General features: G+C 45.9%; 1 long non-coding RNA gene across 2 annotated transcripts; it reads right to left on the reverse strand.

The window, feature by feature from the left end:
- Positions 1-1,953: 1,953 nt before the first annotated feature.
- On the reverse strand, positions 1,954-18,390 carry LOC103785444 (uncharacterized). Of its 2 annotated transcripts, none has more exons than XR_008626572.1 (3): positions 16,183-18,390; positions 15,334-15,440; positions 1,954-14,726 (listed from the first exon to the last, which is right to left on the reverse strand). It is a non-coding gene; the product is annotated as an uncharacterized LOC103785444 (long non-coding RNA). The 2 variants fall into 2 exon arrangements; XR_004673270.2 differs by having other exon boundaries at positions 15,327-15,440.
- Between the last annotated feature and the right edge of the window lie 1,213 nt (positions 18,391-19,603).

The raw sequence follows: 19,603 nt of genomic DNA on the forward strand, positions 1-19,603 counted from the left end.
TGGGATATAGGAATCTTCAACTATGAGATAATGCTGAACTGTTTCCCAATGGTTTATAGTACTTATGCTCCCATCAGTAATTTATAAGTAATCCTATGAATCCATACCCTCGCTAACATTTTATATTTCTAGACTTTTTATATTTTGCTAATCAAGTGCATATAAAGCTATGTATCATTGTATCCTGATCATCAATGAAGTAAAATATCTCTATATGTTTATTGGTCATACATGTTTCTTCTATTAAATGTATGATCATATGTTTTGCTCATTTTCTATTGGCTCATACAGATTTGTGGTCAATGTAAATGTTTGGTTTCTCCTAGGAAAGGATTTTCACTGTTCCACTTACTGTCTTCTAGCTACTGGCAGAACTTTCCAACTCTTTAGACAAGCCATGTTGTCTGAGGTCTTCCATCTAGGTACCTCTGCCCCCTCTTCCCCTTGACACCTTTCCCAGGAGCCAGGTCACCAGCACCTTCCCTAGGGATACGTTCTGTATGGTGTGTACCTAGGCATAGAGGGTGCTCCCCTCCCTTTGTACCGAGTCTTACCCTGTTCATTCATCAACTGAAACACCGTGGAGAACATGATGGCATTCAACATTTACAGGAAATGTGATAGGATTTTATTTTCGTGGTCCTGGTCCAAGGAGGACAGAACACAAATTTGGAGTGGATGCTATTCAATGCTGTTGCCATCCTCCCCTAAGGTAATGTGTTCATGCATAACTCTCTACTTGGCTGCCTCTTGGTTATGTTTGTCTTGAGAGCCCAGCATGATGACAAGAAAGAGAGCCAATTGCTGAAGTTTATTATAGGAAGTACACAGTGATTATACAACTGTCTTCATATGTACCTCTAGGATTATATGTAGATCTATTCAAGAGCACATGACTAATGTGGCAGAGTCAGGGCAAAATTCCAGGTTTTATAATTTTCAGGGAACTTTCCATGTTCACTTACCACTTTAGGCCCAACTCTATTGCCATTTCGTGGGTCTCAAACACTACACCTCCTCCATACTGCACACTCACAGTGCTTCTTTTCTTTTTCTCCCCCCACCCACCCCCCGCCCCACCCCCTGCACACACACTCCCAGATGTCTCAGTCAGGAAAGCTGTGGTTTTCCATTCTCCACGCCTCCCTTCTCAGCACTCAGTGGGCCTGCTGGGGTGGAGGAGCAGCTGTAGGAGTTCTTGCCGCGGTCTCTGATCCCCTCCTGGCACTGTGTCTCTAGCACTGCAGATGTAGAAGCTGCTGTCTTCAGGATGGGCACTGGTCACTGTCAGAGCGGAGAAGGTCAGGTTTGGATGGTTGATGGGAAACTTGTCCTTCTTGACGCCTTGCTCGTATGTGACCTTGGAGCCCTCATTGGAAGTTGCCATCAGCATGAGGCACTGTTTCCGGAGCTGACGATACCAAAACATAGTTGTGGCCTGAAAGTCCAGGGAACGGCACTTGATGTTCACAGAGGTTCCACTCTTACAGATAACCCTGCTCGGATGTTGAGAGACGACAGCACTAAGCCTGGAGCCTGCTGAAACAGAAGCCAGAGAGAGGAGAGCCCAGTGGGAGCCGAGTCAGACAGGATGCCAGGCCGAGCTCAGCCTCCCTCCCTCCCCATGCTCCCAGCTCCTGGAGAATCCTGTTTGTTTTGTGCAATCTTCCTGTCATCTCCCTAGGGCTATAATCCCCTATCTCCTCTGACCGGCGGCTCTCACCTTACCCTTTACACCTCTAGAGAGCAGGGCCGCTCCCTCTCCCTTCGATGAGCATAAACAATCCACATTGCCTGGCCACCGCTTGACCATGGCAACACACGCACATGCCCACCCAAGCTCCCAGGTAGAAGGAGGCTCATACCTGGCCCCAGAAGCAGCAGAAGCAGCAGCATCTTCCGTGATGGCCCCACACCACCTTCTCTGGGGAGAGTCGTGACCACTGTCTCCATTCACCAGCGAGGAGGGATGACTGATCACAGAATCCCAAGGATGCTCTAGTCTGCCCCCTGGTGGTAATCTTTGCTCATGACCCGTGTTACATCCATCTCTCTGCCTGTCAAAGAACCATACAGGTCGGCGAGGTGGCTCACGCCTGTAATTCCAGCACTTTGGGAGGCCGAGGCGGGTAGATCACAAGGTTAGGAATTCAAGACCAACCTGGCCAACATGGTGAAACCCCGTCTCTACTAAAAACACAAAAATTAGCCAGGCGTGGTGGCGGGCGCCTATAATCCCGGCTCCCCGGGAGGCTGAGGCAGAGAATTGCTTGAACCCGGGAGGCAGAGGTTGCAGTGAGCTGAGATCGTGCCACTGCACTCCAGCCTGGGCGACAGAGTGAGACTCCGTCTCAAAAGAAAACAAAAAACCCATACAGTGTCTAAAGTGGCCTGAAGATTTCCCAATTCAACTTCCAAATTTATTAAAGATACACTGAGACGTAGAGCATTGCAATGACTTAAGCGAGTTTCTTGTAAGGAAAGGAGTGTATGTTTGGGTAATGAATGGCATTGGAGTCTGCTGCTTCTGTTTCATATCCTCAAAGTAATTACACCAAGACAACTCATGGTTGTTAATCACTAGACCTACAGGTTGGCACTACCATAAATATTGATAATGCCCAGGCCAGTGCCTCGGCTGGAAGTCCAATGTTTCTTCATAATCATGTTGAAGCCACTTCATCATTTTCTAAATGAGATAGTTACCTCGTGAGTATCTCATGACAATTTCCCTCACATATAGATGGACTTAATTCTAAACATTCTAATAAAATTTCTCGATTTAGCTTGTATGTTTCTGTGTTAATCACTGTTGAGGTTGTGAGAATAATTAGTTACATTTATTCTCTTGTAATGGAGGTCATACTAAGTACTGGACAGTGAAACTAGTTTCTAGGAGGCATAAGAAATTCTTTGATTTGAACATGCTGGGATACTTGTTTTAATGGATTGACGTTGAAAATGTGTAGCAATTACAAGGAGCTGGAAAGTTGTTTTGAAAGCCCTATGTTTTCATTTTTATAACAGCCTCCCAATTGTGCTTTCATTTAATATTTAGTTCTACTTCTCTGGCATAGGTAGCTAGAAAAGATAAGATTAAGACTTCGCCCATCATATTATGTTTGTGCAATAGTGAAATCATTTTATAACAAATATAGCTATTGCATTATGTTAATATTGACATATCTATTGAAGGGCATCTGTATGCTCCTGTGGCTGCATTTTTATTTCTTGGGTATGTTGGGCCTCATTAAAATGAGGCCACTTCATACTGTAACTGTACTTTTTCTGCAAAGAGTAAGTAAGGACAGCTTGCTATGGGTGACCTCTGGCCCAATATTATGATATGTCTGGGAGGGAGTGGCTGGAAGACCTTCAGATCGGAAGAAAATCTTCCTATTTATTTTGAGAAACACTAATTGTCAGGTACAGATGGTCTCATGATGGTTCAATGACTTTTCAGCTTTACAATGGTGCAAAAGCAATATGCATTTCAGTGTGCTCCTTGACTTATGATGGGGTTATGTACAGATAAGCTGGATATTGTAAGTTGAATTATGATGTTTTCAATCTATGCTGGATTTATCAGGATATTACCCCACTGCAAGTCAAGGAGCATCTGGATATTCCTGTGGTGTTTTATCACTGTGTCAACCTAGCTAAGCAAGGAATGTGTTTCAGATAACTTTTTTCCTAGTATGGTTCTGGGTTAGAGTTGAACATGAGGGAAGAAATGCATGAAGTTTGTAAGGGGAAAGTAAAACAGCTGCCACTGAGTTCTGAAGTCATCACTGGCTCCAGGCAGTGAGGAGTAGCATCAAAAGTGCCAGTGAGTTCCAATTTATGCTGACTTTCCCCTGCTTCACATCCAGCTCTTTATACCGACTGCCAGCCCTGCTGACCAGGAGGGACTACAGTCCCGCTACCAAACTTGTCTGAGAACTCACAGGGCTGTTGGCACATAGAGTCAGCCATCTTCCATAGATTCCTACACCAGCCCCTTCAGGGTTCCATGTAGTGCATGGATATACCCAACTTAATGCAAAACTTAATGCAAAGTCCAGTTCATCCACCTTCACCAGAGCTGGTTAGAGTTGTGTTTTCTGACCCTTTTCAAACTTTAACTTATCCATCTTCTCTCCAAATTGTGTCAGGCCTAATTCCTATAATATACTCTTTTGTTCCTTAATGCTCATGGCGGTTTTTCTTCCTTGACACTTCCATTTGTGTTATGGGTTTGCCATAGCCCAAGCCATACATTGTCAACAGCTAGTATGTGCTATGACTTTTCATTTTTTGAGACTACTTCAATGCCATCTCTTAAAATTAGTCAATGTGACCAGTTTTCTTGGTGTCTGGGGGACTTCAGTATCCATGAGAACTGTTGGAAAAAGAGATAGAAGTTAGAGTCAGAGGCGTGGGACCAAAGGGCTGTGGCACAAGAAAAGCCTTGGTATTGGGGTCTGATAGCCCATAATAGGGCTCTACATCTTTGCCTGGGATTAATCTGCTACCAGGAATCAAAGACCATGCAGCAAAGAAGCATGCTTAATGGGGCAGACACAGAATATGATGGATCCTCTTTCTGCTCTGAGTTGGTATACTAAAGTTTTGTGCAAAAACAGTGACGATTAAAGATGATGGTTAACACATAGATAGGTAATTGTAATTAAGTATTCGTAAAATAAAACAATAATATGTCTAGTTGTGATAGACCTAGCATTCTGATTATTGAAAATATTGGAAGTCATGAAGGGAACCATAGGTGTTAATTGTTCTAAAGTTCGCATAGGCTTCAGGAGAAGGGTAACGATAAGACTAATCTCAGATTTTCTTAACATAATTATATAATAAAATGTTACAGTTAATCATGAAAAAATGAAAAGAACTGTGGACTTCTGAAAGGCAAAATAATGAAATGACAAAAATAGTGAACAAAAATAAGGTCATGGACAAGGGAAGAAGAAACCAAAATGTGAGAAAAATTAATGTACAAAGCAAAATAAGAAACATAACTCAAAACCAAGGAAATCACCTACTATAGAAAACTATACAGAAATACATTTAAGACAATGGACTAAGGATTCTAGTTGTACAAATCATGAGGCTGAAAAAATACACAATGCTTATGAAATACCCACCTGAAGAATAAAAACAACAAAAAGGCTACATGTAGAAAGGTTGAAAAAGAAATACTAAACAAATACAATCTTAAAAACATGAAAGAGTTTTATTGACGTCATCCCAAAAGGACTTCAATGCAAAAACAGCAGCAGGGAAAAAAAATAAGAGTACCAAGTAATGACAAATTCAAATGACTGTGGTGTGGTATCATGCCTGTAATCCCAGCACTTTGGATCACTGGAGGTCGGTGTGGTATCTGGTCTTCAAAGATGCCAGCCTGATGAAACACACTGGCCAGTGGTCATCTTCCCATGAGTGCCCTTTGCTTGAATCCGAGCTGGCTGGATTGTGGTGGAGGTGACACTGCATATTTCCCAGGCTGGGCTGTAAGGAGATCTGAGCCCCCGCAGGGTACCTAAGTGCCCTGCAGACACAGAGACTTGGGAGCCACATCCAGTGATGCTCACCAGTGGTGGGGTGGCAGCGCTCCCTCTCTTGCCTGCCTTCACTGTGCTTATTAAGGATTTCTAATTAGCAGGAAGCAACTGCAGGCTGGGAGCGCCACCCCTAACATACTACTGACTTCTCCCTTCCTATTTCCACTCCAGTTTCTGTCCCCTTTGACGATGATGACAAGATCATTGGGGGCTACACCTGTGAGGAGAATTCTCTCCCCTACCAGGTGTCCCTGAATGCTGGTTACCACTTCTGTGGTGGCTCCCTCATCAGCGAACAGTGGGTGGTGTCAGCAGCTCACTGCTACAAGACGTAAGTGTGGGGCCCCTGACTGCAAAGCTCCCAGCCAGGCTGCCCGGGAGAGCTTGGCTTCAGCCCAGGGAAGTACTGAGTTTGGGTAAGATGAATTGGAGAGGTGGTGGAGAGGAAAACTTGTTGACAGCAGCTGACTCTCCAGAGCAGAGAGTGAACACAAGACAGGAACCTCTCACACTCAGGCCGATCCATGAAACAGCAAGGGTTGTGGTCATAAAAGCATGCAGGGATGATCTTGGGGTGGTCAGAGCTAGTGAGAAAAGCAGGCAAGTACCTCACCTACTGGTTGTGATGACAAAATGAAAAAAAATTCTTAACTTGTATGAGTTACAGGCTGTATACTAAGTTACGTGGTATATAGTAAGCACACAGAAATGATTCACTGTTATCATAATTGAAGGACAGTGGTTTGGTGTGCTAAGCACTAAATACAAGCCAGAAAGATGTCTAGAGAAGCAGACAAAGAAATCTATAGTTCAGAATGAACAGTACCAAGAATGGCAGGTACTCCAAATTGAGCTTGGCAGCTGGATCTGAACCTATCCTACACATCTGAGTCTACAGTATGAGGTAACAGTCTCCACCTATAGCTATCTTCTCTGCCTGTAAGGTCATTCCTTTTTGAAGAAAGCTGACCTCAGACTATATTGTGATCGTTTAAGGAAGAGCGCAAAATACTGGAGAAGGCTAATCTTCAAGCTCTAGATACAGAAAATCCTCATATTCTTGGGTGTTCCTTTCAGAAAGAGAGTCAGAGCCACAAGCACTGATCCAAAAATCCCCTTCTCCAAAACAATTTTCCCTCTTCTACGAAGGTTCACCTCCCTCTTTAGTGCACACCGGTGTCTACAGTTGCTAGAGCAAGAGTCTCTCCTTATCTTCTAAGACAGGAGTTCTGTGAAGACCCCATGACAAGGGGACAAAATGAAACAACATGTTTAGGGGCAACACAGGAAAAGCCCATATTATCAATGCTCCAAAACGTGGCTACCTCAGGCTTGGCCAGTTATTTGTGAGCAGAGAGGTGTGTCATCTACATGGCAGTCATGGCCTCGATGGGTCTGGAACTGTGGCAAGGGAAGTCTCTGAGACAAGGCGTCAGGAGAAAGATGAATTCAATCATCTATTTCTGCCAGGAAGAAAAGCAGCAGGAAGGAATCAGATGCACAGTTTGTCCTCTGGGGACCTCTGCCTTGATCCTCAATAAATCTCCTTTTAGATGTCACCTGCAGCAATTCCCACACTTCACAACGATCTCCATGGCTTCCTTTGGCCTTATGGTCAGCTCTGCCAAGATCTGTATTCTTGGGCAAGACAGAATCTTTCTGAATCTCAGTCTCTTCCTCTATAAATGGAAATAATTATGCTCTGCACAAATCACAGTTAGCATGTTTGTGGGAAGTTAAACTGTGAAACTCGGCATAAATGAAAAGCAATGTACCACTGTTGCTTACGTGACAACTCTTGTAAAGCTGTCAGGCACCATGCACTATCCAAGTATAGCCATGTTAGGTATGAGCCCATCAGTGATTAGAGGGGATACGGGGTGGAGAGCGGGTATCTGAGCAGTGGATCTCATGGCTGTGGGGAAGCTGGCTCGTTGGCCATGCCAGGAGCTGAACCCGAAGGTACTCTATGTGTCCTCTCAACTCCATGGGCCCCACTTTGGCATTTTTTCCCAATTCCCTCTGGTTTCCATTTGCTTCCTCCCTCTAGCCCCCTGGCCATGTCCAATTTCAACACCAAGTTTCTGAGCTTTTCTCATTTTGCTCACCATCTCCAGAACATCCCTGCTTCTTTTACCTTTCAAAGAATTCAAACTTGAACTCTGCTCACTCCTGCCCATCACCAACCTGAGCTCAGAGTTGCTGAGAACGGAAAGTACTCTCATAAGGAAGCTCCTCCTTTCCTTACATCATTAGACTTGAGCACAGATGGCATCTCCATCTCCACACTGCTCTGGCCAGCTTGTGCCTCAGTCAATTACACAACTGTGTCTTAGTAGCCTTGGTGGGGTCCAAATCAGGATATTCTCTGGGAAGATTCACTTTGTACTGAGCTCAGCATAATCTCACTGCATCTAAAATAGAAAACTCTAGACCCACCCCTCCACATCTTCGTTATTGAACCCAGTATGTGACCCATTTACCATATGCTAAAATCTCTACCTTGAACTGACAATTTACAAAAGAAGATATTTGGGAAATCAGTACATTAAAAGATGCCCAGCATCATTAATCATCAAGGAAGTGCAGATCAAAATTGCCTCCTGACATGATTATAGACCTACCAGAATTGCTAAAATGAAAAAGGCTAATCACTACTAACACAACAGCAACTCTTGTACATTACTGTATGGTGTAAAATGATACAACCATTTTGGAAAACTGTTCGCAAGTTTCTTAAAACATTTATACATACCTCTTCCATTTAACTCACAACATGTACAGAAATGCAAACACATGTCCACAAAAAGCCTTGCACAAAAGTGTTTACAGCAGCCCGCAACTAGAAACAACCCAAATGTCCATCCACTGGGAAGTGAATAACCAAACTGTAGTATGTGCATGCAACTGTCTTCTGCTTCTGGGCTAAGTTCTTTGCTTTTAAGCACTTCTGGGATTAGATTGGACCCACCCAGATAATTCCAGATAATCTTACTTTAAGTCCCACAAACACCACCATCCCCTGCACCACCCCAGCCCTCCTGCTCTTCAGAGCTCAGCGCACAGGGCTCATTTCCTCTCAGATGACCTTCTCCACTAAGTCAGTTTATACAGTGTTCCCTTCTTGTGCAGAGCTAGGCCAGCTTCCCACATGTTCCAGGGCAGACTCACTTTGAGCAGGCTGTGTGTGTGTGTGTGTGTGTGTGTGTGTGTGTGTGTGTGTGTTCCTTGCTTTCTGCTATAAATTGAAGATTGTGGAGGGCAGGGCTTTTATACATTTTAAAATTTAAATATTAGTCTTTTTATTATTGAATTGTAGCAACTTTTAGAAAATATATTCTTGACATAAGTCCCTTGACAGATACATATGAATATTTTCTCTCAGTCTGAGATTTCTGTTTCTTAATAGTGTCTTTTGATGGTTAGAAGACTTAAATTTTAATGAACTCAATTTTTTTGAAACAATGTGGCCAGTGCTTTCTGTCAATTCCTTAACAAATTTATGTCCACACCCAAAGTCATAAAGATATTCTCCTAGTTTTTCTTCTAAAAGCTTTCTAGTTTTACTTTATTTATGAGTAGGCCTATGATCCCTTTGGAATAATTTTTATATAGGGTGTGAAGTAAGGGTTGAGGTTTGTTTCCCCCTCATATGGATATCTAGTTGTTTCCACATCATTTTTTGAAAAAAAATTGTTTTCTTTTCCTATTGAATTGCTTTTGGGGTTTGTGGAACAAATTATTTGACCATATATGTGTGGGTTTATTCCTGGAATCTTTTTCATTGATTTATTGTGTTGTCTTCACCAGTACATTATAATCTTGAAGACTGTGACTTTATCTTAAATCTTGAAGTCAGGTAGTGTAACGTCTCTAAATTTTTTCATTTTCAAAATTCTTTGGGCTATTCTAGGTTGTTTTTCCATATATATTTTATATATTCTAGGTTGAATTTTGATATATATTTTAAAATCAGCTTGTTAGTTTCTATTTTTGAAAACCAACTAGGATTTGGAATGGTATTCCATTGCATCTATAGATATATTTGGAAAGAAGTCATCTATTAACAGTAGTTTTATTTTTCTCTGCAAAGTTTTAGTTTTCATTATAGTCTTCTTACACACTTTTGTTAAATGTATCCCTATGTATTTGGATGCTATTATAAAAGGCATTCAAAATTTTTTATCTTCAAATGCTACATAATTATGCATGAATGTACTATGGGTAACTTTGGGTTTAACCAACATGGATTCACAGAACTTTTTGGATTTGTATATTTACATCTTTCCTCCAACTTGAGAAGTTTTTGGCCACTACGTCTTCAAATAATTTTTCTGCCCTTTTCTCTTTCTTTTGTCTGGAGATTTCAATAATGTATATGTGTTTGGTGCATGGTGTCTTTTAGGCTCTGTTTACTTTTTCTCACTCTTATCTTTTGCTCCTTAACTTGATAGTTTCAATGGACTTATCTTCAAGTTTGCTAACTCCTTCTTCTGCCTTTTCAAGTCTGCTTTTGTATCCTTCTAGTCAATTTTTCTGTTAGGTTACTCTATTTTTCAGCTCCAGAATTTCTATTTGGTTCTCTTTACTATTCCAATCTCTTTGTTGATATTCTTATTTGTTTATATATTGTTTTCTTGATTTCCTTTATTTCCTTGTCTGTGTTTTCCTTTAGCCCTTTAAGCATATTTAAGACAGCTGTTTTGAAATCTTAATTTAGTAAGTCTGAGACCTGTGTTTTTTCAAAGATGAGTCTGGATATTCATTTTCTTGCTTTGAATGGGCTATGCATGTTTTCCCATTTCCTGTATGCTTTGTAAGTTTTTGTTGAAAACTGCAATTTGGATTAAATGGCCACCTCTCCCAATCTTTGAAGAATGGCTCTGCGCAGAGGAAGACCTTTGTTAATCACTCTAATGTAAATGCTTATGGTCTTTGGACATACACCTTCCATGGGCCTATGTGTGCACTATTTTTCCAAATATCCCACATAGACAGCTGTTATTAATGTCTTAATTTCCCTAGGAGATTCACTCCTGCCTCTTCTAGAGGTCTCAGCATTCTATTGCATTCTTTAATCAAAAATCTCTTTCCGCTGGCATCCCTGCTTCTGTAGTTTGGTATGTTTTTCACAAGCCTTACCCACTCTTCCTGCAGATTTCACTAGCCTGAGATTTGAGCTAGTCAGTTTTGCCATCCAAGTTCTGATTTAGCCCACACAAAGACCAACTCCTCAGCCACCCCCAACAGGTGAGCATGTAACAAATCTGGCCTTCTCTGTATTTTATAAGTTGAGGTTTCATGGCTGCTAGGTATATTTCATAACTTATTTTATTTTTAGCTGTTACTCCACTCTTTGCTATTAAAACTTCTTAAGCATACAGATATTTCCAAGGAAGGTCTTGGAGAAAATTAAGTAGAGGCAGAAAAAAGCTGGCATAGAGATCCACATGGAAATTTGGAGGAAGTCATGGCATTATGACAGTAAAATAAAAGTTTCTTTGTCCTCATGCAATTCAATCGTTCTTTTAACAGGCATTTACTGTGTGCTTACTCTGTAAGAGTCATTGGAGATAAAGCAGTGACAAAGTGGAAAAAAATCCTGCCCCCATCAAACTTATAATCTAGCAATGAAGAAGAGAAATACACAAATAAGGATGGTATTTGGCATGCTGAATGATAATGAGGGCTGCAAGAGAAATGGGGCAGGAAGTTAATGGGGGTGGTGGTTTGGGGGTGGGTGTCAACACTGTTCCTAATGGATGATCACTACAAGTGATCTGGGGAGACATCATTGACAAGGTGACATTTCAGCAGAGATTGGAACAGAAGAGAGACCATCATTTGGGTATCAGGGGTAGCAATTCAAGGCAGAGGGAAGAGCAAATGCCAAGCCCTGGGGCAGATGCATCTTCATGCATTCAAGGAGCAGCAAGATGACCTTTTAGACTGGAGTAGAGTGAGCGAAGGCCCAGCTCTGGAGTTAGATCAGAGAGATAACCAGTGGCCAACTCAGCCTGGACTTCATGGGTGATTGGCATAATTTGGCTTCTACTCTGATGAGTGGAAATATATTGGGGTTTTGAGCTGGGGAGTGACCTGGGAGGCTATTCTGGTGCTGGCTGGAGCACAGACTGGGTGCAAGAGCAGGAGAAGGAATATTGTTAGTAGGCAGCCACAGTCATCCTGGCAAGAAGCGATGGTGCCAAGAACAGATGAAGGCAAAGAAGTGGTAAGACACAGGCACATCCTGAAGGTAGGGATAGAGGCTTTGCTGATGGGATGGAGAAGAGACAACCAGGGAATAAGTCAAGAAATACCACAAAGCTGTATTCTGAACACCTGTCAGGATGATGTTGCTTTCACAGCAAAGGGGTACTGAGGGACAGTAAGTTTGGAGGAGAAGTCTAAGGTTTGGTTCTGACATGTCAATTGTCCACATGAACAGTTAGTTTGAGAGGAGTTAATTTTCAGGGGCCTTTTAAATATCAAAGTAGAAATAACCAGTGCTCAGGAGGATATAAGGGTCTGAGGCTCAAGAGAAAGGTCATAGCTGCAGATATAAATGTGATGGCTCATCGGGGAGTGAGCTGTCCAAGTTCTGTGCAGATTTCAAGGGGTAAATTCAATGAGCCTGTTTGTGGCCACAGCCTTCCTCAGGCTTCCCAGTATCCACATTACCACAAAAAGCCTCAGTGGTGATCTACTTGAGTCTGTCCCCACATGTTGGGGCTTGAGTTGTGCAGAATCCCCATCTTGCTCCCTTTCTCCAACATGACAAGAAGACCTCAGTTAGCCAAAATGTCCTGAAGAGGGCTGAGGAATTTGGTCTGAATCATCCCACAAATTCATGGTACAGGAAATAAGTGCTGCTCTTGTCATTGGCTCTAGAAAGATGATATCGGCCAGGTGCAGTGGCTGATGCCTGTAATCCCAGCACTTAGGGAGGCTGAGGCGGGCGGATCATGAGGTCAGGAGATCAAGACCATCCTGGCTAATACGGTGAAACCCCATCTCTACTAAAAATACAAAAAATTAGCCGGGCATGGTTGTGGGTGCCTGTAGTCCCAGCTACTCCGGAGGCTGAGGCAGGAGGAGAATGGCGTGAACCCGGGAGGCGGAGCTTGCAGTGAGCTGAGATGGCTCCATTGTACTCCAGCCTGGGTGACAGAGCGAGACTCTGTCTCAAAAAAAAAGAAAGAAAGAAAGATGATATCAACCAATGTTTTGCCATAAGACTTTGCTTTGGATTGGGATTTTAACCCTGGGGTCTGGCTCCAGGCCTCTTGCCTTCCTCTTTACGAGGTTAACTGGGGATGGTTAGCCATCCAACCAAGTCCTCATGTTTCTGAGAGTCATTCCCAGCCATATCATCCTATTAACCATTGAATCCACTGTCTACCACTGCCCAAGGCTGGGATGCAGTTTTTTTTTTTTTTTGGCTAGCTTCATTGAGATATAATTGATAAGTAAAAATTTTGTCTTTAAGGTGTACAATATATTTTGATATGTGTATACATTGTGAAATGATTACCACAACCAAGCTAATTAACATTCCCATCAACATACATAGCATTTTTTTTTTGAGATGGAGTCTCACTCTGTCACACAGGCTGGGAGTGCAGTGGCACAATCTTGGCTGACTGCAACCTCTGCTTCCCAGGTTCATGCGATTCTCCTGCCTCAGCCTCCTGAGTTTTTTGTGGTGAAAATATTTAAGATCTACTCTCTTAGTATATTTCAAGTACACAGTACATTATTATTAACTAGAGTCTCTATGTTCTACATTAGGTTTCCAGAAAGTTACTCATTTTATATTTAAAAATTTGTACCCTTGAACCAATATCTCTCCATTTTCCTCACCCCCTGACTGCTGGTAACCACTCTTCTACTTTTGGTTTCCATAAGTTCGACTTTTTCAGATCCCGTGTATAAGTGAGACCATGTAATATTTATCTTTCTGTGTGGCTTATTTATTTCACTTAGCATGTCTTCCACGTTCATCCACATTGTCACAAATACTAGGATGTCCTACTATTGCTTGAACCCAGAGGGTGGAGGTTGCAGTGAGCCGAGATCGCACCATTGCACTCCAGTCTGGGTGACAAAAGTGAGACTTCATCTCAAAAAAAAAAAAAAATCTTTGAAAAGAAGTGAGGATTTGAGGCTTGGCACAGTGGCTCATGCCTGTAATCCCAGCACTTTGGGAGCCTGTGGTGGGTGGATCATTTGAGGTCAGGAGTTCAAGACTAGCCTTGCCAACATGGTGAAAGTCCATCTCTACTTAAAGTACAAAAATTAGCTGGGCATACATCTGTAGTCCCAGCTACTCAGGGGCTGAGGCAGGAGAATAGCTTGAATCCAGGAGGTGGAGGTTGCAGTGAGGTAAGATCACATCCCTGCACTCCAGCCTGGGGAACAGAGTGAGACATTATCTCAAAATAAAAGAATAAAAAGAAATGCAGATTTGGGACAATGGGGACACTTAGCTGATGCACAACACAGGTGAGCAGTCCTTTTGTGACCATGAAGACACAATTCCCAGGAGCCCACCTTGGGGTCTCCTAGAAAAAGCATGTGGGCTGCTCACCAGCTGCATATCCACCTTTCCTTTCCTGCACTCTCAGGAAGATGGGAGTTCTGGATTCAGCTGAACTGAGTTCAAGTTCAGACTCTGTGACTCACTGGCTGTGTAATTCTGGGTAAGTTACTTGCTCTCCTTGAGTCCCATATCCTCCATGGTAAAATGGAGAAGTGGAGTTATTGTAAGGATTTGAAGGCAAGGCAAGAGTTAAAGACACACACACACACACACACACACACACACACACACACACACACACACACAGAGAGAGAGAGAGAGAGAGAGAGAGATTGGCTGCTTCAACAGCAACACAGATTTATTACTAGCAAAACCCTGCGGAGGGGGAAACCAGCTTAGTGTCAGCGCCCACTGCCGCTTACAGGCTGGGGTAATCATGGGGCTGGGAGGGAGGGCTCTGGACAGTATCGCTTGCTGCTCAGTAGAAGATGATAAGGATGTTCCTGAAGTCAGGCTGTTGGGCCTTTGCCCAGCAGGATGTGATAAGGATGTTTCTGCAGTCAGGTGGTTAGGATGTTTCTCACAGCCCGAGTTCCCATGGAATGTTTTACTCTGACCAGGATCTGCAAAACAGCAAGGGGTTTACCAAATAGTGCAGCTTAGATTAACAGTAACCTCTCCCAGGTAGACAGTTCTTCAATAGTAAACTTCCCTTGAGCATCTACACTGTACCAGACATGGTGCTAGGACCCAGGCCACAGGAGGAACAAGACAGATGAGGCTCCTGCCATCCTGGTGCTCTTGTCTGATGAAGGAAGCTAACAGGTCGTAAGACTAGGTCAGATGGTGGTGGTAATGAAAGACATTACCAGAGTGAGATGAGCTAGAAAGAAGCTGAGGGAGCTGTTCCAAACACAGTCACAGGGAGAGACCCCTCCAAGAGGTGACCTTTGAGCAGCAACCTGAGAGATGTGGGGTGGGGGGAGGCATGGAAAAGGAGCTGCCCCTGAAGCCATCCCAGGAGTAAAGACCCAGCACGAGGTGGGCAACAGAATGGCCTGACCTGTGCTTCCTTCATGCTTCCTTCCTCAGTGGTGCCCAAACAGAAACATGGGGCAATTCCATGCAGGGTCCATAGAGGGAGCAGAAAGCAGCTGCAATGAAGAGCCACGGTGGGGATGAAATCTGGCCCAAAAGTGAAGCTAGAAGCAGGTGCTGCTTACCACTCACCACAACACAGGTCATGAAGCATAATCAGCCCCTGAAAGCACGTCCAGGGCCAGACCAGCCGGCTGGGCTGCCAGCATCCTAGTAGAGATCCCGGAAGATCAGATAAGCTGGTTGAAGGTGGGGGAGAAAAGGAAAGCTTCAGAAAATTCCATAGGACCCATGACACTTAGCATGGACTTCCCCTGAGTGGGATCTGTTTGGCATTGCTGGTTCTAAAGAGTTGGTCCCACCACCCCCACCTGCCCGGTGCCCGACCAGGGGAAAACCTGGGGTAAGGTCACAGAAACAATCCCTGTGGAACGGGAAAGGGTGTTCTCATCCACCAAGGGAGGAATCCCACAAAACACCACTCATAAGGAGCAGAGGGGCCTGCAGGGAGAAACAGGATTCTGCTGCTCATTGGGGAATCTGCTTTTCAGCAGGAAAGGGGAACATGCAGGATACAGAAGCAAAGTGGACCCTGAGCTGTGGGGTTAGGGGAGCTGGTGCTGACACTGTCAGGGATAAGCCACAATAGGAGGCTTAAAACCCCTTTCTTAGAACACACTAACTCAGAGGGCACCTGAGAGTAACCAGAGATCATCCCTGAAGACTTTTCATCCAAGCAGGATCCCTCCCTTGCCATCTCCAGACCTGCCCCACAAGCTCCCTCCCTGGTCTCCTGGCTCTTGTTCACTCCTTCCAGGAAGACTTCCACAGTCATCTCTAAAACGTGGCTGACTGTCCCTCCTTTATCCAGAACCTTCCATGGATCCCCAGAGCCCTCCAGATCAAGTTCAAGTTCTTTGATCAGACACCTGATCTCAAGCTGTATTCTGCCTCCTGAATTAAGATACCAGAGATGCCCACCTTGCTCAGCACAAGTGCGTCAATGAAGTCCAAAGTCTTGAATGTGGCCCTGGCCTTGAGGATGTCAACACCCTGGCTAGTGAGGGTGCAGTGCTGCTCCAGGATGATGGTGTCTAAAGTTGTGCACCAGGTCATAGGCCCTGCAGAAACATCTCCCCTCAGGAGTGAGGTAGTACAGGAAGTCCATGCACAGGCAGATCTGCTGGTGCCATTACACTATGAGGGCATGGAGCTCCAAGATGGTGGCAACATAGTCACTAGAATTTCTACAGGGTAAGGCTGGGGAGAGGAAGTAACTGCATAACACATATGATACCCTGGAAGCACTTCCCAGCCAGTCTCAGGACCACATTACATCCAGATACAGGTGCCCTCTGAGCACACTTCTCTGCCTCCCACTCTGAGCTGCCTCCTGGCCCCACATGGGCAGCCTGGCCCCCAGGGCTTGGAGCCCAGCAGGTGTTCAGTCCATGGTGTTGACTGCTCCCTGGGCCAGGAGTGCCCTTGGTGACTCTGTGACTCCTCCTGTGGAACCTCTGACTCTGCCTTGGGACCTCCCAATTCCCATGGGAAGCCCCCATGGCTCTGGATTGCCCCACCTTGCCTGGGATCCTCCAGCCCCACAGGCCTTACTTGATGCCTTAGCCCTCCCAGAACATGACATGTTTCTCAGAATGTGGCTGATGTCCAGGGCCATCTGTGGATGTTTGCTGGGGGCCTCTTGCTGTTCTCCTTTATGGTCTGTAGGGCAGGGCAAGGCCAAAAGAAGAAACCAATCCAACCTCAGAATGGACAAAATGCTCACTGCCACAAACAGCAACCACCTACAGTCAGCAGTGCTTCTGGATGGAAAAGAGGTTTCATTCTGCAAAATGCTCCTTGTTGGCTTCTTTCTGAAGCCAGGGAAGGGTACCAAGCCCAGCTTACCTGCAGTGCCTACATTAGCATCTGTGCCTAGGATGTGCGATGGGCCCCTGCTCCCACTGCAGGGTTGACGTTCCCTCCAGCTGGAGACCTGGGCTCCTGACACCACCTGGCCTGTTTGTCCTGCTCTGGATGAGGGTGGAAAGGCTGTATCTGGCATTTTCCTAGGTCCTTAGTTTCCATCTTCTAGACATCCAGCAGGAGTGACCATGCCCAGCCCCACACCTGAAATGGGACTCCCTTGTAGAGCAGCTGAGACATCTACAGACAGAAGAGTGCTCTGGTGAGACAGGCCACAGGGGTCCCCAGGGAGGGTTGGGGGCCAGCAGATTCTGAAGGTTTCCAGTCTTGGGCACTGTGGTTCCTCAAAGAAGTTAGGTTTACCTAAAACCAGGCCTCTCCTCCAACGATTCAAAGAGTGGATGAGTGCTCTGCGTCAGGAACTCTGATCTGGACCTATTTTTTCATTTAGGTCACCAAGAGACAACCCCTAACCTCTGAGCTAGGGATGGTCTAAGCTCTGGCATGAGATTTTCTTCTAGCAATGTGATGCTTACAGGGACACACCTGCTTACAGAAAAGCTGGTGATCAGGCCTGCTGTCCTCCGGGTAAGGACAGTGTGCTACCCACCCTCTGAGAGGCCAGTGGTGCCAGGCCACAACACTGGGTGCCTGTACCCTTGGCTCTGCAGACACCGGTCATGGAGGCCCTCCCCTCTTCACATTACATTCTTGCTGCTCCTATATTTCTTCTAGTCATTAAACAATTTGGGCCATTTTTCTGTGCATCCGATCTGACATTTTTGCTCTCAGATGAAACATGATAAAGGAAGCCAAGCCGCCAGGATTCCTGGAGGGGACCTTGGGTGCTGGGTCTTGGGCTCCAGGGCCCTAATGGGACTGAACCAGAAGGAGCCAGGGAAGGGCAAACACTGGGACTGAGGCCCTAGGACCCAATGGCCATTGGCGGCCGGGCCTTATGGCCCCAACATACCCTGTCCTCAGGCCACAGACATCATGGACTTCAGTCAGGTCCCAGCCTCCCAGTAGTGTCCTGGTACTAGCAGGTGCTGACCCCTGAGCCACAACCATAGTTCTGGGTTTTGGGTTTTGGTAAAACCACCTCAGGGACAGAGTTCTGGGGTTGGGTTTGGCAGGAACCATGGTGCCTCCCAGGGATGGTGTGTCACTCCTACTTGCCACAAAATATGCACACAGGCTGTCCCACTGTCCAGCCCATCCTGCTGGACAGGATGGAGGAAGTCAGGGAACAGGTAGGGTGGACATCTGGGGTGCAGGGAGAGGCAGGTGCATGCTGGGAGGTCAGACCCTGTGAGGGCTGTGGGGGCATCAGTTGGAGTGGGCTCCAGGTGCACCCTCAATGCACTAGGCAGGTCTCAGGCCAGGCTCCCTGGACCCCGGCTGGGTGATGTGGTCACTCCCTGGGGGACTGCTGTCAGGCCCTGGCCACCCACCCTGGGGAGCACCATCCCATCTCAGGACTGGACTTTCTGAGTCCTGAGACAGGACAATACTGTCCAGGCCTGACAGACTGGGAGGATCTGTTAAGTCCTCCATCCCTAGACCAGCCTCCCACACAGCAAGGACAGTCTCTTAGCTCTACCTTCAGGGCACTGACTGATCCTGCTCACTCTAAGGCAACCAAGGCAGAGCTGAGGACCTGTGCCAGGCTGGGAGCCAGTACCCTCCCTAAATGGGCCTGAGGGAAGCACCATCCCTGTCCCAATCCGCTGCAAGTTTCAGCCCAGGAGACACATAGGGAAGGGAGGACAGAGCCCCTCTGCTGGCTGACACTGGAAAAGCGGGACCCGGGAGAAGAGGGAGCGCAGAGCTGGCAGGGGACACTCCAGGCCAATGGAGAGCTCCGGCTGCACCATGGGGCTGCCCCTCCGGGGCTGGAGGCTGTGCCCTCTGCAGCATCTGAGAAAGTCCATTCCTGAGATGGGACAGTGCTGCCCATGGTGGGTGCCCGGTGCCTGACAGCAGTCCCCCAGAGAGTGACCACATCACCCGGCTGGGGTCCAGGGAGCCTGGGCCAAGACCTGCCCAGTGCACTGAGGGTGCACCTGGAGCCCACCCCACCTGACGCCCCCACAGCCCTCAACAGGGTCTGACCTCCCAGCATGCACCTGCCTCTCCCTGCACCCCTGCTGCCCACCTTGCCTGTTCTCTGGCTTCCTCATCCTGTGCAGCCCATAGACTGTGACCATCTATCTGGCCACTCTGGCCCTTCCTTTACCTTTGTCCTGTCAGAATCTCTGAGCAAGATCTCCCAGGTCCATCCAAACACCTGCTTTGTCCAGTTTTGACTGGGCCTTTGGGCACTACTGGGCCATCCTGACTGTCCACAGGGCCCTCGATAACGTGCATTGCACCTGACATCTCCCAGCAGTGCTCAGCAGCCCCCGCTGACCAGGTCCCTGCTGACCATATCCCGCACATCAGGTCCTCCCTGACCACACCCTCACTGATTAGA

The sequence above is a fragment of the Pan paniscus genome, chromosome 11 (genome assembly GCF_029289425.2).
Source record: "Pan paniscus chromosome 11, NHGRI_mPanPan1-v2.0_pri, whole genome shotgun sequence".
In the NCBI taxonomy this organism is placed as follows: Eukaryota; Metazoa; Chordata; class Mammalia; order Primates; family Hominidae; genus Pan; species Pan paniscus.